This window comes from Anas platyrhynchos, chromosome 3, assembly GCF_047663525.1.
Source record: "Anas platyrhynchos isolate ZD024472 breed Pekin duck chromosome 3, IASCAAS_PekinDuck_T2T, whole genome shotgun sequence".
In the NCBI taxonomy this organism is placed as follows: domain Eukaryota; kingdom Metazoa; phylum Chordata; class Aves; order Anseriformes; family Anatidae; genus Anas; species Anas platyrhynchos.
The window spans coordinates 16,597,762-16,625,563 of record NC_092589.1 but is presented as its reverse complement, the minus strand read 5'-3'; the positions used below and the strand labels follow the sequence as shown (position 1 = coordinate 16,625,563).

The 27,802-nt window shown below is 37.3% G+C and overlaps 1 long non-coding RNA gene across 4 annotated transcripts in view; it reads right to left on the bottom strand.

The window, feature by feature from the left end:
• Nucleotides 1-27,802, bottom strand: part of LOC106014739 (uncharacterized) — a 254,942-nt gene that overhangs the window by 112,616 nt on the left and 114,524 nt on the right. For 3 of the 4 annotated variants that reach the window (XR_005264916.2, XR_002398865.4, XR_005264914.2), the window contains one exon: nt 12,993-13,062. This is a non-coding gene — a long non-coding RNA (uncharacterized lncRNA). Of the gene's footprint in view, nt 1-12,992; nt 13,063-15,715; nt 15,795-27,802 lie in introns of those variants that run through there. The other variant, XR_011808042.1, reaches the window with a different exon arrangement.

Here is a 27,802-nt window from a genome sequence, read left to right as displayed (position 1 = left end):
CTGGGGGTCTCTGAGGCTGGTTCTTACTCCTTGCTCTCTCCTGCTGTTGCAAAGCATTTTTTTTTTTTGCCCCTTTTCTTACATCTGGTCTCACAGAGGTTCAAACAACATATCTTACTGGCTCAGTCCCGGGCAGCGGCGGGTCCTTTTGGAGGTGGCTGAAACTGGCCCTCATCTAACATTGGGCAGCTTCTGGACTCTTGCCACAGAGACCACCCTGCAGCACCCTGCTACCAAAACCTTGCCATGTAAACCCACCACAATACTATATGTACTCATTAATAATCAAGCAGTGTTCACCTCGAATACCAGAAAAGAAAGAAGTCATATGGGAGGCCGATTAAATCATAACGTACATGCATGAGAATGATATATTACGACAGCCAGAGTAGTTTCTCCTTACAGAATATTGCAGAATTGGGATAAAAATGTATGGAAATAAAATTCACTTATGGGAAAAGCAAATCTTCTCAACTGTAGCTCTTGACTTGCTCTAATTTGGACCTTCTTGCTTCAACATTTTATGTCTAGATACCCAAAGGGAAGTTTGTGATGGTTTAGTATGTTCTGAAGATATAATGAAACATTTAGAAAGAGTAGTAACATTACTTTCTTGCCCTGTAATTAAGAGGTTGTGCTAACTATTCCCATTGGGTAAGGAATTCTTTTGAAGGTAGCATATAGTACTACTGTAAGATATAAAAGAGACTTTCTAAAAACTATTATGCCTGTAAAAATTTGCTGAAGTGTTTATTCTGCATGCTAGAAAAAAAAAATAAATAAATAAATCTGTCATCTAGCCAAATGTAAGTAACAAGATTCACTGCTTATTAAAAAAATAAGGAAAATTCTTTCAATCTTCTGTAATTACAGCAGATTTTGACAGTGTGAAGATGCTAATTTCTGTTTTAGATATACAACAATATGACAATAAAAAAGGAGAAATAATAAAAAAAGAACAACACATAACTTCATATAATACAGTCTTATGGTGGGTGACCTGGTCATGCATATGATTTATGATCATAGGAAGTACTGGGTTAGATTCTTTGAAATATTCAATCACAAAACATATTTAGAGTAAATTCAGATGCTTGCTGCATCTTGAACTGCAGCTGAATGATAGAGAACTGAGATTTTTTTTTCTACATATGGCTTACAAACCAGCACAAAATAACACATTGCTGCAGAAAGACATCAACCCAACTCTTCCATGACTGAAAGTGGAAGCAGAGTGACTGAAAGTGGAAGCAGAGTGTACTGCATGTTAAAAGGCAATAAGCTTCCTCTCAGTGCTTGTGAGTCAAATACGCATACAAAAAAAAACAAAAAAATAAATAAAAAAAAATTAAAAGATGAGCATCTGCAGTCAGGATGCACCTTTGAAGAGGAATTCAAGGTACGTAGAAATAGTATGGTGTGAACCAGACACCTTCAGAAATTCAGACACCCATACCCAGGTGCAAGTAGCATGTTGGCTTAACATGAAGTAACCAGGTATGCCGTGTTACAGTAATTATATGGCAATCCCACACATGCTTTGCAGAACATGTTCATTTTGCTGAAAGCACTATCAAAGTTATTGCTCGTTAACACAAAGAGACAGCTTCCTTGGTGATGATCTCAATTACTTGAGAGAAAGAATGCAAAAAGGCAGGACTCCTCAACTACTTCATTCGGGAATACCCAGATGGGGTGTGAGGAAGGTTGGAAGTTGTTGGGATGGAAGTATTTTACTCATTGTAAGGGAATTGGACACAAATAAAAATTAAACTTATCTATTAAATCAACATTTGCCTCTCTCCATTTATCAGTACACTACTTGTAAAATATTTCCTTAGCTCAGGTATGTGACACTCTGAGTGCAATCTATCTAAGGTGTTAGATCCTTGCCTAAAAGGCATTTACGGAAGTACCGGGTATTAGAAGATGCATTCACTGACACAAATTAAGCATAAATCATTTAATGTTTGGCATGATCATGGGAATACGCAAGTGCATTTAGCAGGAATGCATGCCCTCAAACATGAAAAGCAGCTAGTCAGGAACAAACTAACTTAGCTGAACTGCATATACTCATAAAACCAAGTAAATACAACTCACTGTAAGTATGAATTTCACTTGCATTATTCTTTTTGCCTAACAGGAGCACACTGCAATAGTTCTGTTTAATCATTTCAGATATTCTGCTAGCTGAATGGAGACCATGAAATTGTAAATGCATTTTTACATACTCAGTAGGAGCCTACATTTGTCTTTAAGAAACAACAATCCAAATCTGGATGGTACATACAGCTCTCAAGACTGAAGCCTTTGGGAGAAGAAGTTCAGTTGGGACCTGCTACTATTTCAGGTTAATAAGGAACTTACAATTCCATACTCTTCCCCCTGCCTCCCAACAAACCTATAGTTTCTGTCTACTTCACAATAAATCACCAGATGAAGGATAAACAAACAGCAGACTGGAACTAGATGCCAAATATAACAAGGCACCAGATGTGTCAGAGGAAGAACAGAGAAGTTGTGGATGACCCATCCCTCAAAGTGTTCAAGGCCAGGTTGGATGGGGATTTGAGAAACCTGGTCTAGTAGGAAGTGTCCCTGCCGGGGGGTTGGGATTAGACTGTGTTTAAGGTGCCTTCCAACCCAAACCACTAAAGAATTCTATGATTCTACGTAGGGAATATATGTAAAGAAGTATTAGCTTATATAACTGTCTGAATTACAGAAAGGATTTATATCTGCCTCTGAAGCCTAATAGACATGCATAATCTATAAATGATTTCCTCTCTCTCAGTGCTAATTACTCACTGTCCTTCCCTCTAACCTGACATGCTTCTTTGGGGTTTCCACTTTTTCAAAAATAAACTAAAGTTTCTTTTCCAAAACAAACTAAATTCTTCACTGTTAGAGCTATGGTCATGGACCACACAGAAAACAAGTCTCTACAATGTGTAAGAACCAAACATGGACAAAATTCCTCACTCCCCACTAGCCAGAGTTTGAATGGGACACTTCCAGCCCCTTCTTTCAAATTTAGCTTATCTGTTTTGGCAAAAATAAAATAGTTTGAACACTGCCTCCTGTACTGCATAGTCCTCTACACCTAACTACATTACCATGACAAAAAGAGTCCTTACGATTCCTCCTACACAGGAGTACAGGAAGAAAAACTTGTAAGTTGGCAGTGACATCAACTGATAGAAAGTGATTCACACACTTCATGAAACAGCAGGGAAAATTAAATTTACTCCCAGCCACCCCAAAGCTCTCCCACTGAATCAGTGTGTGGCAGAAATGATAGTAGGAGACGTAAATCCTTTCTCTATTTTAAAAAGACAAGGGTTGGGTAATGAGCTAGAGTGAATAGAGCAGAATTATCATATACTGTCACCGAAATATATTTCCCCTGTGGTTTTGCCAAAAAAAAGGTATGAAACTGGGATAGAAAATAAAACAGGTGATGCTATAGGCAGAAAGTGGATTAGTACGTATCACCAGCAATATGTGACCAGCTTACAAAATAGTGACTGACAGTACCAGAAGACAAGCCATTTAAAATTCTCTCTGAAGCTGCCCTGTTCTTAGAGCACAGCCACACCTGAATGTATTGCAACATTTACATAAGACACTTCGCTGACAGCAAGCTGAAGTTTTAATGTGTGAAGGATAAAGTTTCATCACCTCTTTTTGAATTCTGCTGGGCCCTGGAGAGAAAAACAAAACAACAACAAAAAAAGCAAACAAACAAAAAAAACCTACAACAACAACACAGCAAATAAAATCGTCTGTTTTTTGTGTTTTGTTTTTTTGTTTGTTTGTTTGTTTGTTTTTGGTTGTTGTTCTCATTTTTTCTACAGAACTCCTCAACTGTAACTGTTACTCCCATTTATATATTGCGCCCATGACAAGCAGACATTCGCAGGCAAATATATGGGATCTTGCCTTGCCACAGTCTGTAACTGATTGAATTGTGTGACTTTCATTCTGGTATCTCTTTCTGTCCATGGGTCAAAGCATTGCAATCCCCAAACAAATTAGGCATAAGTACCACACAACAGGAGATAACCTCTCCAAAATGTGGTCATTTATGAAGATAAATCTAACTTCAGTGAGAGCTACCACATGCTGAAACAAGTGATATTTATCTAGCTCTGCAGAGAAGACAAGCTTGAAGTTCCATTTCTGTGTTGGAGAGAAGGAAAAAAGACTTAAATGGCTGTAGATGAAGTAGCCTACAGCCTTTATCTTAGCTCATAATGCTATAAATCATCATGACATAAGGACCCCATACACAGAAGAGCATGTGAGAGTAATTTAGTTCAAATCTCTATAATCAGTATCTGAATCATACAAAGACAGTCATATTCTCTGATCCCAGCAAGATATTACCCTGGGCATTATTCAAAAAGTTTCCAGAACTTTGCAAACAAACCTGGGCACTGTTTCAAGCAAGCTAGACCTTAAATACAGTTTCACTTCAAAACCACATGAAGTTTATTGTTTCATGCAATTTTGATGGAAAAACACAGCTGTACTGACAGTTCTTGTCATGATTCAATGTCCTTTTTGGAGCACCTCATTGACAAGCTGGCAACTAGCCACAAGCACTGCAAGAAAATAAATGAAATGTATCTTCCTGTTTTCATCCAATTCTGAAAAAGGCATTTGTACTGCAGCAAGTGATAAGTCAACCCATGACTACTACAAGATTCTTTATCCTACACTTCTTTTAATCAGGAACCAATTTTAACAATTAAAATTGTAAGGTTTATACTATATATATATATATACATATATATATAATATATATAATTGTAAGGTTGTAATATATATAATTGTAAGGTTTATACTATATATATATATATATAATTTATTTCAGCACAATCTTGCACAAAATTTTAAGCTCCAGCAGAAAAATGAAATTAGGGTACTATTTAAAATATATGTATATGTAAAAAAAAAATGCCTAAGAAACATAGAAATTGACCTGACAATAATATAGTTTTAAGCCAAGCCCCTTCTCATTCTGGAAGCAGAAGAATGATGTGAGCCTCACTCTTCACCCAAGTTAGTAAGTCCTTGCAAGGAGAACTCTCCATTCATACACCATATCCCTGGGCTATAAACCTGTATGTGCACAACCTGCTGCACTACATCATGCCCTGCCCAGCACATGATTACTGCACTGTACTTCTGTAGGCCTTACTGAGTTTTTATTCAAGCAAGAATCCCTTTATTTCAACAATAATTTTGGTAAGATTAAAAGATTGCTTGTTCACACAGTTTGTAGAAGTTATAATAAAGATTATCCTCTAGCATTCTGTAACAATTTTTTTCAATAGTAATAATAAGTTAACCCAATAATTAATTATGAAACATTCCCATAATACTTGTGTTACTATTTTAAAATTGTAGAAGTGTAGCCTCCCTGATCAATAATGGACAAAAGGAGAAGCAAACCAATTAATATCTTTTCTAAAGAATAACTTCCTTCTCTCTCCACTCTCAGAGTAAAACAGAAATACTAGATACTAGGTTCTGTGCCACACTGCTACTGTCAGAGAAAGAACTGTTTTTTATTTCTTGTTTGTGTTTTTTTTTGTTTGTTTGTTTTTTGTTTTTTTTTACTGGTGCTACAAGGGTGCAGTAAATGACTAAATCTGAAATTCGTAATTATAGGTTTGGTTTGGTTTGGTTTTCTTTCATACATCAACATCAAAACCAACAAAAAACAAAACCTGTCCTAGAGGATGTAGCACTGCTTAAGCACTCAGCAGGTCAGTTCAAATGAAACAATAATTTCCCACAGTTTGGAGAATGCAGGGATGGAGTCCTTTCATTAGCTAACTTCTGTGTTAATACGATAGAGCAACAGGGCTCCCAGGGAAGTACAATAGATCTATTTAAGCATAGTAATTTAACAAAACAAAAAGGAAGAACACAGTAGCACACACTGCCACACACCCTTCCATATCCTACGTTAAGCAGAAAATACCTTGGTGCTGTTTCTTCACATGAAAATAATTTGTGTTTTCCGCAGGGATGGTTGAATGGCTCCATAAGTCTCTCATCATCCCCCTGCTTTGCATGTATTCTTCTTGTGACCCCCCTCTCCAGAACTGTCAAGCACAGCAGGCACAGGCTCACAACTCCCCATTTCAAATACTCCTGGCCAGCCAGACTGCCTGCTCAGCTCTGCTTACTGAACAATACTTCCATCTCAGATCTCGAGGAACCTTTTTTGAACAGTTCTTGTTGGGCTTTTCCCCAGCCCGTGGACCCCACAGGTGTCCCACCAGTGGTGGAGAGAAGGAATGAAGCGGCAGCCTACTGTCACATAACAGAGTCAGAAATAATACATGTTTTTACCTTGCTTCATGATTATGTACAATTTAACATTTCACATTCCTCCGCTGAGGAAAACTCAGTGTCATCATCACTGTGCTCATTATATCAATTCCTCATTATTAGATTTTTCCACAATACACCTATCATTCTAATATTTACTGTTAAGTACTGATTGTAATTACTAATTGTAGCTTCAAGGTGGCCTTTAATGGAAATGTCAGTCCCTATACAGAAATAACAGACCCAGAGGTAGAACAACCAAAGGAAATGTTAGTCCAGACAGCAAATCACCTTTTCAACAAGGGCTTTATTTCAGGATTCTGACTCAGTTCAAATGGACACCAACATAAATTAAAAACAAAACAAACAAAAACAAAAAAAAAAAAACAAAAATAAAAAACAGGCTGTTCCTTCCAGAGGTAGTTTTATAAGGAAGATACCTGACAGCCACAAATAGAATCACTGAATTATATGATCATTGGTTGGAAAAGACCTTCAAGACCACCAAGCCCAACCATCAACCTGACCTACTGAGTCCCATCACTAAACCATTGTTCCTTAGTGCCATGTCCACATGTTTGTCAAATACCTCCAGGGATGGGCACTCCACCACTTCCCTGGGCAGCCCAGTGTAACACTTGACCACTCTCTCTCTCTGAGGAAATTATTCTTAATGTCCAATGTAAATGTCTCCTGTGCAACTTCAGGCCATTACTGTGATAAAAGTATTTGATTAGCAGTAACAAATCAGGCACCAATTCAGAGGCTTATTCTATACAAAGAAAAAAAAAAAAAAGGCCCTAATGGCAGCTGAACACTCAAGTTCAGATTTGGACACAATTTAAAAGCACCTATTTACACAACACAGGCATGCACCTGCAAAATTACGTACTTAATCACTGAGATTACAGGACTTGTAAAGAGTTATTTGTGTCATCCTCATATTAAATGCTGTGTTATTCCAGTGAAGGTACCTGAAAGTTTCATTAACATTTTAACACCAGTATAAATCTCTGTTTAAACCAAACATGTCACTGTGCAAAATGATGCAGAAGATATACACAACAAGGCACACCTCAGTGTCTTTACGCTCTGCAAACAAGATAGCAACTAGGGTTTTCCTGCATTCCTGAACTCCTACATCTTATCATTTATCTTAACACTATCTTGTCTTAGTGCATCTAAGTATTAGATAACTTCCTTCTGAAATAACAGTTGGAAGGTTGGTCATACTTAACTGTGATTCCCTGAGCTGCCTCTGAAGTTACACCTTGCAACCCAGCCAGTGGTTACTTTTTCTTTTTTTTTTTTAAGGATACTTCTGGACAACATGAAAACAAGCTCTTGAAACTCCTAGTAGGAAGTGCCAAGGCATCCCAGGTTCATATAAAATATAAATTTGTACTTGGCTTATGGAGCATTTTAAAAATACATACTGGATATATGTTCAAACTCTATTTCCAACACTACAAAAATGTTTAAATTTTAATAAGATTGTCTTTTTTTCTATTAAAATACCTTCTTGATGATCCCCAGACCATCTCAATCAATGTGTGAACTGTTGCTTTCCTTTGCCTGAAGAATTAACTGTACATGTATGATTATTGTTCACTGAATCCTGGAAGGCTACTGGACAACACCTGATCAGCTTTCTGGCTTTGCTGTTTTACTACCATGATTTTGCACAGATCCCTGACACTCCAGAGCAGCAGTTCTCAGGGACAGGGAGACACCCACAGGACAGTACCATCAGATGTCCAAGGGCAGTACAGCTTTAACACTTCTATTATCCACCTGGCATACAGTTGCAGCTCTTCTAATACTAAGTCAATTTAGCACACAGGTGAGGTTGTTACAAGCACACAGAACACGTGCATCATGTCCTAAGCAAGTTTCACAATGGTTTCCTTACATAATGTGGCTACCTTAATTTTTGACTAACAGGTGGCATTGAAACCCACCATAAGCGGGTTGTTTTGCTGGAAAAGGAGATATCAGACCAAGTAAGCTCATCCATTCCAAAATTTAAGAAACTACAGCCTATTTGAGTTAATACAATATTTACAGAATTATAGAATGTCTTGAGTTAGAAAAGACTTTAAAAATCACCTACTTTCAATCCCCCTGCCATAGGCAGAAATGCCACCCACTAGATCAGGTTGCCTAGGGCCTCGTCCAACCTGACCCTGAACACCTCCAGGGATGGGGCATCCACAACTTCTCAACCTGTGCCAGTGCCTCACCACCCTCTGAGTGAAGAATTTTCTGCTAATATCTAATCTAAATCTACCCTCTTTTAGTTTGAAATCGTTTCCCCTTTATCCTACCACTATTTGCCTATGTAAAAAGTAACTCTATCTTTTTATAAGCTCCCTTCACTGAAAGCTGCAATGAGGTCTCCCTGGAGCCTTCTCTTCTCCAGTCTGAATATCCCTGTGGTGGTTTTAGCCAGCTGGGCAGCTGAGCTCCACCACAACCACTCTCTCATTCCCACTCCTCAAAGGAAAAGCAGGAGAAAACAGGATGCAAAGGGCTCAAGGCTTGAGATATTGACAAGGAGATCACTCAACAATTATTGCCATGGGCAAAACAGACTCAGCATATGGAGGTTAACAAAGCTTGTTACCCATTGTTAACAAGTTAGAGTAGTGAGAAACTAAAAACAAACTAAAAACTCATCCTCCCCCATACAACATCTTCCATTACTGCCCCTACTTGGGTAGGAAGGTCTCATTAGGAAGCTAAGAGCTGTAGGTATCACTTTTTTGTTTGTTTGTTTTAAAAAGAGGACACTGTTTAGGGGAAATTCTTTTTTAAAAACAGGTGACACTTACAAAAGGTTTGATCAAATGAAAAATGTACAGAAGTCTGGACAACAGATGTCAAAGCAAAAAAGTTGTCCTTTCACAAGGAGGAATATAAAAGCTTCCCAGCACACTCACTGGCAACAGACACCCAGAGCTGCCATCAATAACAATAACACATCCAAGAGAAGGAGGAAGCATCTTGCCCGATATAACATTTTACATTGACAGTGGTAATACATCATTTTATTTGTTATGGTGACTGTTCCTGCATCATTTTATATATAGGGAGCAGAAATAAGACAATTCTGCTCTTTAAAAAATTGCCCCAGTTTTCAAGTAAGCACAAGAGTCTGTTTCAATGCAGACTAACTAAGAAAAGTCAGACGATCCCAAAGCCTGGTTTTGCCAAAAGAACTAAAAGAAATATTTTGACTTTTTTTTTTTAATAAGATGAGAATCATTTTAGTGTTCTGATCTTTTCTATTCAACTTCTTAATGACGTCCAAAAAAAAAAATTAAAAATGAGTGGGTAGATATTCAGTATGTTCTTTGCCAGTCTATTCTGTTCTCAATCTGTACACAGTTCCTGTCCATCTTGAAGAAAGATGGATCAGATGGAAAAAAAAAAAAAAAAAAAAAAAAGCAAAACAAAAAATATCAGGCATTTGTATATGATTCCATCCAATTTCAGTATTCTTGGCACTATTAACCAATTCCATTTACTAGACATAATAATAAAAATCTTATCTAGTTAAGATGTCTAGTTAAGAATTCTATTTCCAATATCATCCTTTTGTTCTCACAAACGAGCCTGTCCTGTACCAGCAATAATGGGCATCATGCCCCTGCAAAGGGTCCTATAACTGGGCATTAAAACTTGGGGGGTCTTAATCATGGCCCCAACCTCTGCTACGTGAGGGCCTACACAACATTATGAACTTTTCACATAACTGCCTTGATAAGCTAAGTAATAATCTTTGGGAGGGTCATTGTAATGATTTGTTGCTCAATACCTCTAACTTCAGTAGGAGTTTCCATACAATGTATTTGGTTATTTTCTCTTAATTCAAAAGGGCTTCTCCAAAGTCATCACATGTAGAATCATTGTTCTAAAAAGAGATGTTTTTATCTGTACAAATACTTAGTATATATAAAAGTGCATGTCAGTAACTAATGCATAAAAATGCACACAAAGGTTTACAGGTTTTATAAGAACCAGTAAATGTGGCTATGCAATGGAGAAGGCTTCTTTAAATGTAGCTTTTTATGGAGTCCTCCCAAAATATATATACATATATACATACACATTTGTTCTTTGCCCTGTAAAAGTTATTTCCATCTCCTCTCTCCCCCTGCTCCTAAACAGTAGCCAGGAAAATATATTTTCTTTACTGATTTGCAAAAGCTATTTTTCCCAACTGGGTTCTTAAGCTGCACACTGCACCCTGTAAAAAATATTTACCCTGATTTACAAAATCTATTTTTCTCCTTGGGCCTCTAAGCTGCTGTTGCAGAAGTGATAAAGGTGTTCTCATTCAGACTTTTATTGTTTCTGGGCCCCTTGCCACCTGTTTTTATTTTTCCCCTCTTGCACTTTCTTCCCATCTCTTTTCCACAGGCACCACAGCTGTCCATCAGAGCTGATTCCGTGTAACAGGAGTCACATTTTCACATGTTATCTGACCCATAACGAAGAAGTAGTAAGTACTCTCCAAGTCACATGCCTTGGCCAAGAGGTGAATTTGATCAGAAAGCAGAAAAAAATAATAAATATCAGCTAATCACTTTTATTACGTCCACAAAAAAAAAAATAAAAAATTGCTTACCTTTAATTCTGTCTTATAGAATCATAAAAATCATCTAGGCTGGAAAAGACCTTCAAGATCACAAAGTCTGATCATCAACCTGACCGAGTTCAAGTTTATATTCACAGCATATTCAAGTCTATATTCACAACCAACCCACTTCCCTTGTCTCAGAACTCCCTACATCAATCAAAGGGATCTTTGTGAAAACCAAACGCATTTGAGTTCACTTTAAACATCACATGGCTTTTTCTTTTTTCTTAAGTAGTCTTGTGTCATTACATCAGCTTATTTCAGTAGTAAATGTCATATAGGTTCAAATGGCTACCATCATTATGAACAACAGTTACAAGGCTTCCAATAATTTTGTAGACTGCAGCTAAGGTCTCTGTTTAGACAAAAGCTCACTATGCTAAAGAAACCATGAAACAGTCCAGCCTATAACAAACTACTAAAAATTTCATCTACCAAAATCCAGAGGAAACATTGATGACCAGCAATTCTCAAATAAATTAATAACCATTCAAAAAGATAAATTGTTGCATGCAACTGCAAATTAAAATGGTGTCCTAGAGATTAAATTTTGAGTTCAATCAATTTTACATATATTCAAATATAATCCAATTTAGCTTTATGTACTCACAGTTATTTTCTTCTCATAAAGCATAATTGTTCTTTGATAGTCTGCTTTTCATTTGCCTTAAATTATAAGCATAGTGTTATGCATTTTGTGTCATCCCAGTGGTGACTTGTCCTGTTACTCCTCCTCTGCTCTGACCTGGTGAGCAGGGAGAGTGTGCTGCCACCCAGGCAGATGACACCCACTTTTGCATGAAAGTGGTGACTTTATGACTAACAGAAATCATGATGATATTTCAAAATGGACGTTAAAACCATGGGGGGAGGGGGAAGGGAGCACAATTTAGGATACATTTATTTTAATGCAACATTGTAGGCATACAACTCTCTCCTACTATGTCAAAACTCAAATGCTTAAGATGCTTTTCTATGGGAAAAAAAAAAAAAAAAGGAGTTTGAGTATTAATGTTAGGCGAATCTAGACACCTGCAGAAGATCCACTAGCTGTATAAATAAATTTAACTGCACTGCAAAGCGGCTGGGGTCCTTTAAAATCCATGCAAGATGGCATCACTAGGGGCCCTATGTTATATGCTAGTGTCCTATGATGACATCTATCAATTTATATTCCTGGGCTGTGCCTAACCCATCTCAAAGTGCTACATGCATCTCATGTCCAGAGCTATGGGTACCTTCAACATCGTGTCATTGTGGTTTCCTTTGAAAGAATTACAGACAGTTCCTTTGATTCTATCCCAATTCATAAAAACAAACAAACAAACAAACAAAACCAAACTAACAAAAAAACACAACCCCACTAATACTTTCACAGGAAGCCTCTGATTAAAAAGATGAAAACTGCCTGCAAACAGAGCGTGCCACATGAAATTTATATGCCTTTTTTTTTCCCCCAGAGGAAATATATTTCACATTTGTGCATGTCTTGTTAATTATTCATGTGATTTGTCCATAAAATTCAAGTACAACAGTGAATATGTAATGCAGAAGTAGAAAAGGACATAAAAACGACAAAAAAATCAAAAAGCCAACACAAAACAATTAGTCACTCGTCAACGTGTTTCAACTAAAAGTTTACTCAAACCACACTCTTTTTTAATCTGATAGATCTACTTCCACTGTAGTCTCAGATGAGATAATAAATGTTACTTAGTATAAGTATCTTTTTTAATATCTGCCCTCATTAATATATTCTACTTGAAAGGAATGGAGTAGTTCATACAGAGTTCAAATGAATATGGTTTGATTTTGCAGAAAGTATCTTTTCTTTGAGTGTTGCCACTTACTGCATCACTTCAACATGAATTAAACATGAATTCATGATAAAATCATCAAAATGCAAAAAACAAAGAGATGGTAGAGGGATCAAAGGCACCTTCTAGTTGCTAGAGAAACCAAAACAGCAAATGAAATTGAAGTACACAGTACTCACACAATTTCCCAGGACAAGTGCACATAAAGTGCATGAAGAAACTCTTCATATATGTGTTTCAGCAGCAGAACTGAAATGAACAGAGAATAAATTCATTAATATTACGCTCAGATGGGTTAATAGTTGTAATATTAGTGGGTGGCACTTCTAAAAGAAACTGTAGCAGGTCACTGTGAAGAAGTTCACACTGTCACTATGCAAGTTGAGTGGGTAGAAAAAATTCAGATCCAAGTTTTGGAGAGAACTATTAACCAGGAATGCATCATTTACATCTTTTAGAGCCCAGAAGAAACTATATTAAAGAGTTCAGATTCACAGATTATGAATATGGAATGCAGCTTTCTAAGCTGCATATTCAAAAACATCACCGCACAAAAAAAGCATGTAGTGTAGGCCTGAATTTTTCTCAGTTCTCACTTCCCCCACATTCTCCTCTGCTACATTCAGCTAGCTTGCAGAGGCTCCAAAGATGCTGGTAGTAATATTATTTTATGTAATATGGAATCTGTCCAGTCTACTTACTCATTTCACAAAGATGACAGACAAAATAGCATATGGTAATGATTTTTCAGTCACGGTTGCCCTTGCTGGGATTTGAAAGGGGAAAGGCTCTGTATCCATTACTGACTCCCTGTATCACATCCTCCAGGGAATAAGAATTGTCTCCTTTGTTAGCTATTCTAATTCTCTGATTAATAATGATGGTTTTCATTTAAATATAAGCAAGAGAAGCAGCAAAGCAATATCTTCAGAACTTGTTACAAGGCAACTGGTAGTGCAGTACTGCTCTGAGGGGAGCCAAAACCCACTGGTTACCCACATATCACATTGTAGGAGCCACTTTACAGGTTTTATTAGGATAGCCACTGCTGTAAATAACTCTACAAACAGAAAGGTCTCTCGTGGGTGAAAAGGGGCATGCCCTCCCCCTTGCCCTGGGGGCAGCTCTGTCTCTCAGGATGGGTTTTATTTTCCCTGTACAGTCCTGTGACCCCAAAAATCCCTTGCCTCAGTACTGGCCTGGGGATGCCAGCCATCCTGTCTCTGCACCACCTTAAGATTGCTGAAAGGATCAAAACTGGGAGAGGTGGAAAATAGCTTCAAGGAAGCAGGTCCTCTAGTACAAGGGCAAACTGCTTTGAGTATGACAGGCAAGGAGGAGGCAGGTAAGAAAGACATGCCCTGATTCCCCTTTATTTTCTGCTGGGTCCAAATGCAACGTTGTAAATGGCTGGATCGTTAATGTTCTTTATTTTAAAGCGTTAAAGAAAAATAGCATGTCTTGATGTCTAACATATCATGCTCTGTGTCCTTCCAACTAAGGATATTCTCTGACTTGGTGATTATATATTAAGTTTCAAGGAAAAGAAAGGCAAACATTTCTGAAGTTCAACTTACTATAGCCTGTGTAGTACCCTTGAAGGACTAAGCAGAACTGGCCCTGGCATATTCATCATTCTGCTATTGTCACAGTGCTTGATTGAATGTTTTTTCAGGAGGTAGAGATTAAAATGAACCAGAACTAATTGAAGGTATATTTAATGAAAGCATCATCATTGTAATGAGTATACAACTGCTACACTAATGTTGAATAATGTTTAAGCTACTGAACAACTCCATATTGTTTCACCTAATGGGATTCAATGATTACCAAATAATTAATTCAACCCTATAATTTTGCAACATGTGGAAATGTGAAACCCACTCATAAATTAATTAATGCTCAAGTCAATAAAAGAGACAAGTGTCTGGGACTTACTACTGTTTCTCCTGAAATAAATCTAGGTATTATCACTTACTTTGAGCCATGCAGGATTGGTTTTGGTTCTTCAAGCATTTGGTTTAGTTATTATGTTGTAATACAAGTCTGGTAGACAAGGGCAAACACTCAGCTGCTCTGAAGGTTTTTCTCATCTTCAGTTATGCTAATGCTCTCATGGCATGGCTTCCTCTTACTTGAATTCTCAACATCTTTCCCACCCTGTCACATGCCCTTCTTTTAAATTTCTTGCATTTCTGATCAGCACATGGAATTTGAAGATACCATTACACTCCTCACTTCCTATTTTCCAGCTCAGTTACAATGGCTATTGGCACATTTGTTGCAAACACTCTTTACAGAACCAGAACCAGGAAAGTAAAAAGCCTAATGGATCCATTTTCAAAATACATTATTCAACTTTTTTTTTGTTTGTTTTGTTTTGTTAAGGAAACAAATCATCTATAATCACAAGTCACACTAAATACACGTATATCCTCATTCCTGGAAATACCCTTCCTTGGAAGCAGTCTGCTACCTGAAACCATTTTAACTTTAATGGAGATTGGTGTAAAACCAGCAAGATTTCTCTAAGTTCATTTGTGTGGCTAGGGCCCCAATTATTTTAAATTAGGACTACTGTGTTTTAGATATCCTCCTCAAACCTTTTTGCCCTACATAGTTCACAATCAGTGGGATAGGCAGTACCTCTTTCACTGAATAAAAATTACTATTGAGCCCTCTATACAATCATGCAGATCTGGCAAGTACAACCACGGGGGTTCGCAGAGTTCTTACAAAACCAACCACATTAACAAATGTATAGGAAAACCAGGACAACCATATTAATCTTTAAATAGGACGGGGTAAAATATTTAAGCTCTCTCATTTAGGCAAAGCAGTGCTCTGATTAGGCTATTCAATTATTCTTAAATATTTGGAAGAGAACAAGCAGCAGTCTTACATTTAGAGTTTATGGTCAGTAATAGATTTTTGTCCACATACAGCCTCTGACTTGTCTCCAGAACTCAAAGTACAGCCATACCAGTAACACCCTTGATAAGGTTTTCCCTTACACATAACACCTGTGCTCCACAGAGAATGGGCCTCAGCTCTTGATGGTGCTGTCTTTTCTGGCCTGTGTCAGAGAAAAGAGCACCCAAAACATAGTGTGTGTGTGGGGGGGGGTTTTTTTTGTTTTTTTTTTTTGTTTTTTTGGTTGGTTGGTTGTTTTTTTTTTTTTCAGGGTAGGAGATTTGGGGAGATAGGATAGGAGAGCAGAAATTTTCTGAGGTGCAACAGGTGTCCCCATGGCATGGTGTGGTATTTAGTTCATCACAAGGCTTGGGTTTCCTGAAACAAGATTCAGTTCTACATTTTATTGTTCTCTTCCACCCCATCCTCCTGCAAAAATTTTATGTCTGAGCTCCACCATGAAGTCCATTAAGCACAAACCCCATTAAGCACAAAGCCATTGCACGCGCTTGACAAGCCTGAAGATGACTGGGGAAAGTGGTAAGTTGGCTACATTCTGCTTTTGTGGTGAAGCTGCTGGCATGACACGACACAAGAGATACTGAAGTAGGGGGGCAAACCATTAGTGTTTTCTAACCAAGCTGCCCTGCAACACTGTCAGAGTGAAAAGAGACTTTAACATGACAAAGGGTGTAGATGAATGTTTCTACTTTCATTTAATCCCTCTAACCATATAAACCAGAAACTTTAAATCAAGAATTTTAAAAAAGCACTAGAGTTCCTCATTCAGTCTCACAACTCTTGTAATCAAGTCCTTAAAAATAAATAAATAAACAAAATAAAAAGTCCAAATGCTTTTTCTGAGCCTTTTGGAAAACTGACCAACCAAACAAAAAACACACAAGAAAGCATTTGGTGGTAAACTTTATTTCCCCCTCTATATCTTTTCAAGGAAATTCCAGAAAACTTTCAAGTTGTCTTGAAAGCGCTATGGATGGCAGAGAAATGACAGAACCCTACAAAATGCCCTCCTTCTGCCCTTCAAAACTATCAGAAACCCTTTCTGTTCCCATCTATATCGCTGACTTCTCTTAATTAACATATGGACCTCATGGAACAGAAACTTGAAGAGTTAAAGCTTAATAGGAATGGCAAAGCTGAGATAATACAGTAATAAATGCTACAAGTTAGACAAAACTTCCAACAGTGTGCATGAACATTGCACAAATGACACAATTATTTACAAACTATTAAAAAAAAAAATAAAAATCCGAGCCCCAAAAAAATCTAACACAAATAAACATGTTTTACTCCTGTGCATCTTAAAATAAGAGTAAGATACAAGAGATTTCCCCTTATATTTAGAAATACTGCTAAGGTTTTCAGGAATCTATCTCCTTCAGGTAGCTTGACACTTCTTTTTCATTTCTAACATCCTATCAGTCCTAATTCAAAAACAGACAAGCAGAGTAATAGGTGGCAAAAAACATCTAGAAGGTGAGATAACTCCAAAGAAGTGGAGCTGGCTATGGCAAATAGCCGTTAAATTGGCAAAAGGAAGTGAAAATTGAAATAATAAACTTTAACCTCACCCAGAACACAGACAGAATGCTAGGGCATGTCCAGTCTGTGTGACTGCCCTGGTCTGCACTGACACCACAGCAAAAGAGGAGTAAGAGGCGATAGCTGAATAGGTTTTCTTTTTTCTTTTTAACAAGAGATTATATATACCTTCCCGATTCCTGCCTCGTATGCTGCCAATGAAAAGTTTTAAACAAGAGTTCTGCAAGATCCCCAAAGCAAAAGAGGGAAATTAGAGGTATCACAGGTTACTTAATGGGGTCCCAAGAGAGGCAGCAAGTCTCTTGGGTTATACAAGCATTCTTACAAAGACAAACATGCTCTGAAACATTTACAGTCCAAACAGAAAATACCTGAAAAGCAAGGATTGCTACACCCATCTTGAATCTGGAAGGCTGAGGTATTCAGTAGTTTATGTGAAGGTATGTGGGGTATCTGTAGCAGAGCAAAAGTGGAATTGAGATCGATGTCTCCACTGTCTCCACCAGTCACATAACTATTCTTCCTCCCAAAATTGTTCTTAATTTCTTCTTTTTGTGTGTGTGTGTGTGTGCTGTCTTCTACATAATATTAATTGTACTAATAAAGAGTAGAAAGTAGAAGTGTAATAATTTACATTTTAATTAATGGTTTAAATGAAAATTTGAAAATAATTGTACTATAACGCAAATTATTATAATTGTCCCACAGAAGTGAGTGGATTTATTCTGCCTAATACAAATTTTCTCATCTGGCCCCGTATATTTCCTAAACTGATGGTTTATTTCCTTTCAGTCCATAAGATTTACAGCAGGGGTTTAAGATGGCTAATGAACATAATATATGGAGCTGAAATCTGTTCTGAGGGAGAGAGGTGAAATATCTCACAGGTCAGGGACATGTGGAAGGGATTCAGGACTCCCAGTCATTTTAGCTGTAATTCAGTTCAGTCCCTACAGAGCAAAATTCAAAGCCTGTGGAAATCAGTGGATGTCTTCCAACTGACCTCAATTTTTGTATCAGGCCAAGGTCCATGAGAATAAAAATGGCAGACTAATTCACTACTAAAATCTGCACTCAGAGTTTCTGATTGCTTAAGGAAAGTAAATAGCCAGTGTTTGATTAATGCAATTATTCATCAGGTACGGAGCATTAAAATCCAGCATTGCTAATATCTCAGCACAGATCAGAATTAGCCCCCACTCTCTGATGCCCATCTCCTTCAGGTGCAGAGAAATTATGAAAAGCCCTTCCTCCAACTTGAGAATTGCCTAGCACACTATGGTAAACACACAAACTGCTATTAGCCCTGAAGTTTTCTCCCTGGGAATATTACCTCTGGTGTCTGATATGCACAAGCATGTATTCACTCTGTGTACGTGGTGCATATCTGTACATGCGAGGCTTAGATCTTATTAATTCCATTCACAGTCATAAAATATTTACTGCAATAGAGAGGCACTAAGAAGGTCATAGACTTGCATTCACTTCAGCAGACTTCATAGTTATTACTGATTTTTTAAAAGACTTTGCTTCTAACTTTATGTTTGCAGAGGAAAAACAGTAATTTCATTTTCCATGACAACTGTGTTCAAATTCATTGTAATCCTCTCTCTTTTTTCTCTCCTGTGTTTAAACACACATGCACACATGTTCTCTTTCTCTCAAGTTGCCCTAGTGCATTGCCATCCTGGGCAGGGTGGATGTATAAGGCTGGAATTATTTGGGGCAGGGAACAAATTCCTCTTTTGTCTTAAACTACATGCCTGAGATTTCATATTTCTTGTCATTTACTCTCTGATGCTTTGCCAATGAGGCCCTAATAATATAGGCAGACACATTGTGTATTTTAATGAATTGCACAAGAAGGATACTAACGTTATTTAAAGAAAGTGACATTCACTCCATACCAATTAAGCTACTTATATTGGGCAGTATATTATGCCTTTGCTGGTGTAAATTAGAAAAGCATCATTAATTCCACTGTATTCATAACTATAATGGATAATACAATATAAATAATTAAGGTAGGAAAGTAGCTTTGCTTTGTTTTAATTACTGAAATCACAGGAATTATGCTGTTGTACGTGAGGTAGTTCTGGACTTACTTTTCCACAAAAAGGAAAAAATACATTAGTAAAGATTAACAGTTTACTATACTTCAAACTACAACTGATGATATCCCATTCCAAAATTTAGATATTAAAAGGACACAAAAGTAAGGACTATGTCTTTAGTATGATGATGTGAAGGTAGAAACAAATGCATTTAGTGATATCCTTTTTGACCCGTTAGCAACTAATGTTGGGAACAGCCTTCAGAAGACTTTAGGCACAGCAAATTTCATGACCATGATTCTGCACTTTGGTAAAGTTAAAATGAGAAAGAGATTTATAAGGAACCTGCCACATAATTTTAATGATAGATGCTTCTCTTGGTCCACTACAACAGAAAGAAAATCTCTGGACTGCTCATACTGAGTAGATGAAAAAAAAAAAAAAAAACCAAACACACACACACACACAAAAAAAAAAAAAAAAAAAAAAAAACACTTTAAGGCAATCATCCATGTGTGATTCACAAATTTTAAAGGATAAAATTTAATTTCTTTTTTTAGTCTTTTATATGTCCTACTGAATTATACTTCAGAAATTCCATCTCACCAAATATTCCTCCCAATCACATACTCTAAATTAAAATCTGATGAAGGCTGGTATAACAAATTATTTTTCTTCATTAGTTTATCCATCTTACTAGCTCTATTTTGAAAGCTAATTACTAGAGCGCATTATTATTCAATACATAGACATTCAATATAAACAGCAAATTATTTTTCTTCTTCCTCTTACACTAAAATCTTGTTCTCTAATGTAATGTTTGCACCAGTTTATGACCATTTTAAATAATCCAGATAAAAATATTTTACCAGCTGAAGCAACACGGAAAACTTGATTTCAGAAATCAAGACTGGTGATAAAGTGCATGAAAGAGTCAGGCAATTTCCTACAAGATGAGCCAATCTTAATTCTTTAGAGAAGAAAATAATAAATAACTGTAGTTCAGCACTGTTCTTTATGAGACCATTCATTGTTAACAGCCCCATGTATAAACTCACATCGAACAGGACCAATGTGTTACTCTAGAAGTAAAATGATACTTTCTTTGTGATTACTTAGTGACTTGATCATTACTCCTCATGATGTGTTTCCAGATGACATCTTGAAAAGCCTGATTCATTTGCTTCTTTCATGGGTCTATACCTACACATAAAGTACGTAGGTAGCATCACCCACCTCCTCTGTGAAACAGTGCTAAGAATATTGCTTTTTCTTGGACTCTTTGGGTTGCTGGAATTTCTTGTTATTTTTGTAGAGAAATAAGATTGTTTGTTCTTACTGAATCTAATTTACGTAAGATTATTTCATATAAGTAATTGTTATTTAGTATGCTGAAAGAAAAAAAAACAGATAGCACTTTAAGAGGAAAAATAAAATAATTTCAGAAGCACATTATATATAAAAAAGATAACGCAAATGCCATTGTGCACATTTTTTGACGGAAAACACTTTGAAATCCTCTAAGGGAAAAAAAAAAAAAAAAAAAAAAAAACAAAAAAACTTAATTTGTTAAATGCAGCAAAATAAGGGTTAAGATAAAGGAGAACATCTTTGTAACGTCTGATGAGATTTTTAAATTTTTAGCGAAGTTCATAATGTTCACTTACCAGAAATCAGTAAGGATATAGATATACAGAATTTTATGCAATAAAGCTGCAGCATTGATTGCATTAATAACTGTAGACCTCTGAAGACTTCTGTATAAAATGTGCTCATTCCAGTCTGTGTATATACCACATTGATTTTTTCCATCTGTTTTGATCATGATTAGGAAAATGACACTTTCCGCTCACAAAGGAGAGGTTAAAAATTTTGCATACATTTATTTGGCGAAGATACTCCAGTTATCAGTCCTACTTTTATGCAATGAAGTGTTTAAATGTATTTATCACCTAGAACACAAAGCTTTACTTTTTTTTTTTTAATTATTTTTTTTTCTTTTGAACTTCTGTAATCTTTCTATGCACTATACTAAGCTATACCTTGTAATGAACTATGCATCTGATTACAAATAAGACATAATTTGATTAGATTTTGGATACTCTGTATAACTATCCTATATCTATGTATGCAGAAATGAAGACACAGATCTGAATGTATTCTTGTTTATTTGCAATTGCATGTGAGTAGCTCCAAATTATCCAGTGGAACCTGTTGTATGAGTCAACTCAAACCTATTTAGACAGTCACCCAAGCCTAGAGATAGTTGTTCTGTACTATTTCTTCATTGTATCCAGGATGAATTTGATGAATTTGGCAATAGTATGAAGTCTCTGTTTGTTTGTACCATTCCTCTCTCTTAGTGTCTGTCTAACCCATTTAAGTGCCATGGATAAGCTATTTATGCATTTATGCTGAGTGATATGCCGCTGAACCTAAACGTCAAGTGTATAAGTTCTCTATGGTTATTTATTTTCTTTTCAAAAATATTTGTCCATTTAAACAGAAAACAGCTGTGATCTTTTCTAGGTCATCTCCAAGCTATTTGTATTTCATTTATTTTTTCTTTGAGGTCTGACTACTGGTCCAATTTTTCCCCTATATTTTCAAACAAAGTTCCTGCTGTGTGGTTGCAAATTAAATCAGTATCTAAACCCCATGGAATTAAATGCTTTTGCAAATGTAAGTTTTGTTTTGACAGAATATCTGTGTACAGTCTGAGATGGATTCAGTAAAAATAAAATAATCTATGCAAAATTTACACACAGATTCTTCTCACTTTCTTTTAATCACTAAACCTTAACTACCACCATGGGTTTGGTTTCTGTGAACAGTCTAGCTCATCTTGAGTCAGATATGTTATAGATGGCTAGCCAACGCTTGACGCACCAGCTAGCAGAAAACAACATAGCTGAAATCATGGTTGATGCAATCATGCTGTTTTGCAAAGTTCATGGGATCCTCATTTCTTGAGTACAGGAAGCATCCCACAAGGTGCGACAGTTTTCTCACAGTGAGGAGCTTCTTTCAGGTAATGCACACAGTGCTTACACAGAGCCAAGGACTTTTCAGCTTCTAATGCTGCCCTGCCAGTGAGGAGGCTGGGGGTGCCCCAGGAACTGGGAGGGGACAGAACCAGGACAGCTGGCCCAGACTGACCAAAGCAATATTCCATACCACATGGAGTCGCACTCAGAAATAAAAGTGGGTCAAAGAAAGAGGAAAGGGGGGGGGAGGGGGGAGGAAATATTGGGAGTGATGACATTTGTCTTCCCAAGAAACCATTACATGTGATGAGCCCTGCTTTCCTGGCAGTGTTAGAACACCTGACTGACAATGGGAAGTAGCAAATCAATTCCTTGGTTTGCTTTGCTTTGCTTGCATGCACAGCTTTTGCTTTACCTAGTAATTTGCCATTGTCTCAACCCATGAGTTTTTGCACTTTCACATTTCTAATTCTCTCCCTCATCCCACCTGGGGAGAGTGAGTGAGTGGCTCTGTGGTAATTAGCTGCCTGTCAGGGCTAAACCACAACACTCTCCACCCTACCCATAACGATCCTTTCTGAAATGCTGCTAAACTAGAGACACAGCAAGGAGCTAATACCTAGTATTAGTGAAATGTTTCCTTAGAGAGTCACTTGTTAATTTATATATTAAAAAAATAATAATAATGTTCCCGGAGAGCACTTGTGAAAGTGAGGTCATCACCCATTCTGATCAACCTGCCAGAGGGAGACTTCAGAGTAGCCAGTGTTTTAACTTAGCATGCTGAGCACCAGATACTAAAGCAGCATTTCCAGGCAGGCTAGGCACTTTCATCCAAAAGGAGTGAGAGATGGCCATGCTCTGCCCACTCAGGTGCCTGTGGTTAGCAGCTCAGCAGCTTCCCGAGCTGCTTCTGGAACACCACAGTTCCTCCTGCCACTGACCTCATTCCTGCCCACAGAAGTCTGATAAAAATAAGAACACACAATAGGTGTTCAAGCTTCCATGTTTTTCATTTCGGTTAACCTTCAAATCAGGCACACTCCTTTCCTGGCCTGAAAGGTGAGCAAAACATTTATAAGGCCTGTTTGTGGCTGTAGGAACTTCTCCTGGCAAAAGGCCTAACAACAGTCGCCTCCAGGGCAGTGTAACTGAGACACAGCCCTAACAGGCTAAAAAGTAGAAACCTGAGTCATTGCTGCCTGAAGAGAGAAGTTTTTTTTCCGACAGCCTTGTGGTCAGGCAGCTGCTAAGCGTGGCAGGAGAGAGTGCAAGGCACTCTCTTATTATCACTCCCTCCAGTAAAGTGACCAGAAGGAGCAAGCTATTTCCTTCGCCCTGGAGGTGCGTTGCCATCACTTAGTGGGGAGTAACAAGAGAGTACAAAGATAGGACAGGTAAAATCTGATTTACTTTTCTCCCTCACATAAGAAAAGCGCTCAGTCCAAACCACCACTGACAACATTTATGGGGAAGGAAACAAAAATCAAATACAACATTGCCTTTTTAGTTAATTACATTTTGGATCTCGCTGCTTCTCGCTCTTCCAAAAGAGCAAGCCTGAGCACTCCTGTTCCTCTGGGGCACTGATAAGATTCAAGCCTGCTTCAGACCAATATTTGCAGCTACCTTCAACCCAATGAGCCATCGGTTGTTTTCAGATGTACAAATGAGTTTAATAAGGGTCCCAGCAAGAGTCTGAAATCATGGTTGACTTGTCACACCTCCAGCCCCCCAGGCAACATTTTGTTATTGATCTGTTTATTGCTTCCGCTGACCGAACACTGTCAATCCACCTATGTCAGAATCCAGCCTGCAGCATGCAGTGGACACTATTATTACTATTTAAGTGATAAATGAGACATGAATTTCATTCAGCATGTTTTTGAAGTAGAAAATATTAATTTTTAAGGCACCAATGTGCAGGAAAGTACACAAGTCTCTTCCTTTTTGTTTCTCAATGCAACTAGTAATTGGTTTTACTGAGCTCCAGATACAAATGCTCATACAAAACAAAATATTTCTATTAAACTTTAGTGTTTTGGTTGAACCTCATCAGAATGAATATTATAGGACTGAAAAAAAAAAAAAAAAAAAAAAAAAGGAGAAGGAAGGAAGGAAGGAAAAGAAGAAGAAAGGAAGGAAAAGAGGAAGAAAGGAAGGAAAAGAGGAAGAAAGGAAGGAAAGGGCTCAATCCAAGACCTGCAGAAGTCTGTGGAAGTTTTACTATAGATTTCTATGAGTGTTTTCTATGAAAGCTTGGAAATACAAAAAGATCCATCCCAGTGTCAGTGTATTGCTTGCCAGTTCCTTCCATCATATGTGGGAACCATAACTTTTCAGACTATACCTTTCTTCCGTGGACAGAGGAAGGCTTCCTGCTGCCTGGAGACACCTCTGGACTCTATCCCTCCTGAAAAAGGCATTTCAAGACTTGTGCTGCCCACACAGCTCATCCTGAAGGAAGAAATTGTTTTTTTCTCTCAAGCTTCTATGGAGAACACCTCCATTAGCCAGGTCCTGGACCAGTGAGTCACTGTCTGGCATGCACAAGTATGCTAGATTCTGGGAAACTATTCATATGCCCAAAGCTAGATGCACATGTAAGGTTACAAGCCTTGCTGAAGTCAACTAATTAGGAAGGGGTTGGAGCTTTTTTTTTTTTTTTGTCTTATTTTTGTTTCTCTTATGGTCCAGCAGATCCTGGACTTGCAGTGTAGGTTTGTCATCTTATTAAAGCCTTTACAGAGCATTTGTTTGTGTGCTGTGGTGAAGTAGAAGATGAAGTAGAAGATAAGAAAAGAAAACGCTTGTATTTGAGCTGTGTCTCGCTTTTAAAGCCAGAGCATATTACACCTCACCTATACTTTCATTGCCACTTTTAGTCATTCTGAAAAACATGCAGCTCACCTAGAGCAACAAATTACCTCATTAACTTTTGCATTTTCCAAAAGTGATCAAGCTGAAATAATAGATCATGATTCTTTCTGCTTATCACAGTTTTCCTTATTTACTAAATGCCAGTTGCCTGCTGGAAAAGGAGTCATTTCCCAAATTAATAACAGAAACAGCCTGTTTTGATTTGTATCAGTGGCACCTTTCCAGCTTAACTCTTTATCAGCCATATAAGACAACTGATTTTGTTTCTGTAGAGGACCTGAACAGCCATCAGATTAAATGAGAAAAAGACTGAAGCACTTGCTCCTTGAGACTAAGGACCAAGTGAGACTCTCAGTCGTTCTGAGTGTTGTTGGCCTATTACAAGGTATTTTCCGAATATGAATATTTTAAAGTGTGTGAGACCTAGAGGCATGAACAAGTTTCCAAGCACTTACTGAATTTATTATGAAAGACAACACGTTGCTCTGCTAGAGAACAAAATTCATGGGAAACACTTTTTTTTTAACCTCCCAAACACATCATATCCTATGCTTAATGGAACAATAAAAGAAAAAGAAAGAAAATAAATCCACCCTTAGTATTTCAAAGAAATGCCATCCCTGGTCTTTTGGAACTGATAAAAACCCTTGACATCAGTAAGTGATGAATCAGACTTCCTTTTCATAGATGCTACAAATTAACAGTACGAAGTCTGTGTTTTGTTTGCTGTGGTCCTTAACAATATAGGGGCTGTATCCTAAGATTTCAAAAACTGAATAGGAGAGATGAGTAACCTTCTCCCTGTAAAAAGATCCAAACCAAAAGTGTGAGAGGTGACCCTACAATCTTACCCAAATTGCTAAGAACGCATTATCATTGAATTAAAATCTATAGGACATAGGAATTTATCTCATGTTCATTTCCCACAGTGCTCAGAGTTATGACTCATGTAAAGAACATTTACAAATGTTAATGAATATGTACCCATACATTTTTAATACGGCAGTGCCAAAACACTGCTCATAGATATATATATATATATATCATTTTTATTTATTTATTTATTTATTGAAAAAGGGGGGAAGGGAGAATTGTCAGAGGCCAAGAGGAAAAAGATTTATAAAATGCCTTTCTTCCATTTTTCTTCTCTTGTTCAGTAATAAACATTAAATGTCAACCTAACATATTTTAAACTTTCAGGTTTATTTTTTGCTGAGATACTAACTTCTTTTTAACATGCCTTCCAGTGTCAGTTCACACTGACAAGAAACATTAGTATTTCCCTCTTTAAGGATGAACTCAATTGAGGTGACATTAAAACCCTTGTATCAACTGGTGACACCTCCTGCAACAAGAGTTTATTTTTCTGCCCAGTGCCATGCCTGGCATGCTGGAAGGAGGAGGCTCAGAGTTGGGCTGTGAAGCAGAAGGACTTGTGCATGGGAGGAAAGGAAGTTGTTATCTGACCTTTGTGCACCAGTGCTTTCAAAAGCTACCTTCACACATTAGGAAGAGCTAATCTATTGCTGGGTGTTAGCCAGGATCATTAGGGTTGCATATGTTTGATCCCAAGATTTAGAACCTGTGCTAGTTGCAACAGATGGAATATTTATTCCATGCCAGTTCATTCACCACTAATCATGACAGACTAGTTCTTCCCTCACCTTTTATGATGAAACTGTGTAACACACTCAATTTCCCCATCCCCAGGGTACTTTTTCTGTCTCTGATAAAACATAATAAACAGTCCTTACCTAACCTTGAGTTGATGAGTCCTTTAAAGCTTACAGTATATCATCCTTCCTGGGGCTAAAAAAGTGGAAAGTGCTTACTTGCTTAGACAAGCAATCTAAAAACAAACTAAATCTGCAAGTCCTTCTTCTACCACTTAAACTCGATTCACTTCAATTATTGTCAAGGCTGGTACACAATACCTACTATCCTAGTAAATAAACCCAAAATGGAATAATCAATCTTAGACACTGTTAACATTTAATATGCCCTCTATATATCTAATTTAATAGAAAATCAGATTTAACTTGGCACTGTTAGAAACTTTTTCCCCTCAAACAGTCCTAGCCTAGTTTTTGAAAAGGATGATACAGTTTAAAACAGAAGAGTTTTTTTGTTTGTTTGTTTGTTTTTAGAGAAGAGATGAGAAAGACTACATTGAGATGATCCCAGAAAATTGTTTATATGAAAATAAAACCACTAAAAAAATTCAAACAGCATCCGAGTGTCCTTAGAGCACTAAAATCTGTCAGTATATCTAATGGTCCCAGATCTAGAACAGGACCTGTGACCAGATTGATTGCTTCCAACTAGGAAGGGTAACAACTCTTTAAAAGTTGCACATAGTATTTCAAAAAAAAAAAAAAAAAAAAAAAAAACAGGAATGGAAAACATGACTTGTAAGAACACTAGCAATCCCTGAATAGTAGGGTCAGAAAAGTCTACCCATTGCTTTCTTTCAAATAATCCTACCCTCAAAACTTGCATAGTTTGGAATAATGAAGAACAGCAGTTCTACATATATCCTAACTAGACCTCACACTGTATTCTAAATAGGAAGCAGGTATCACAAACCCCAAA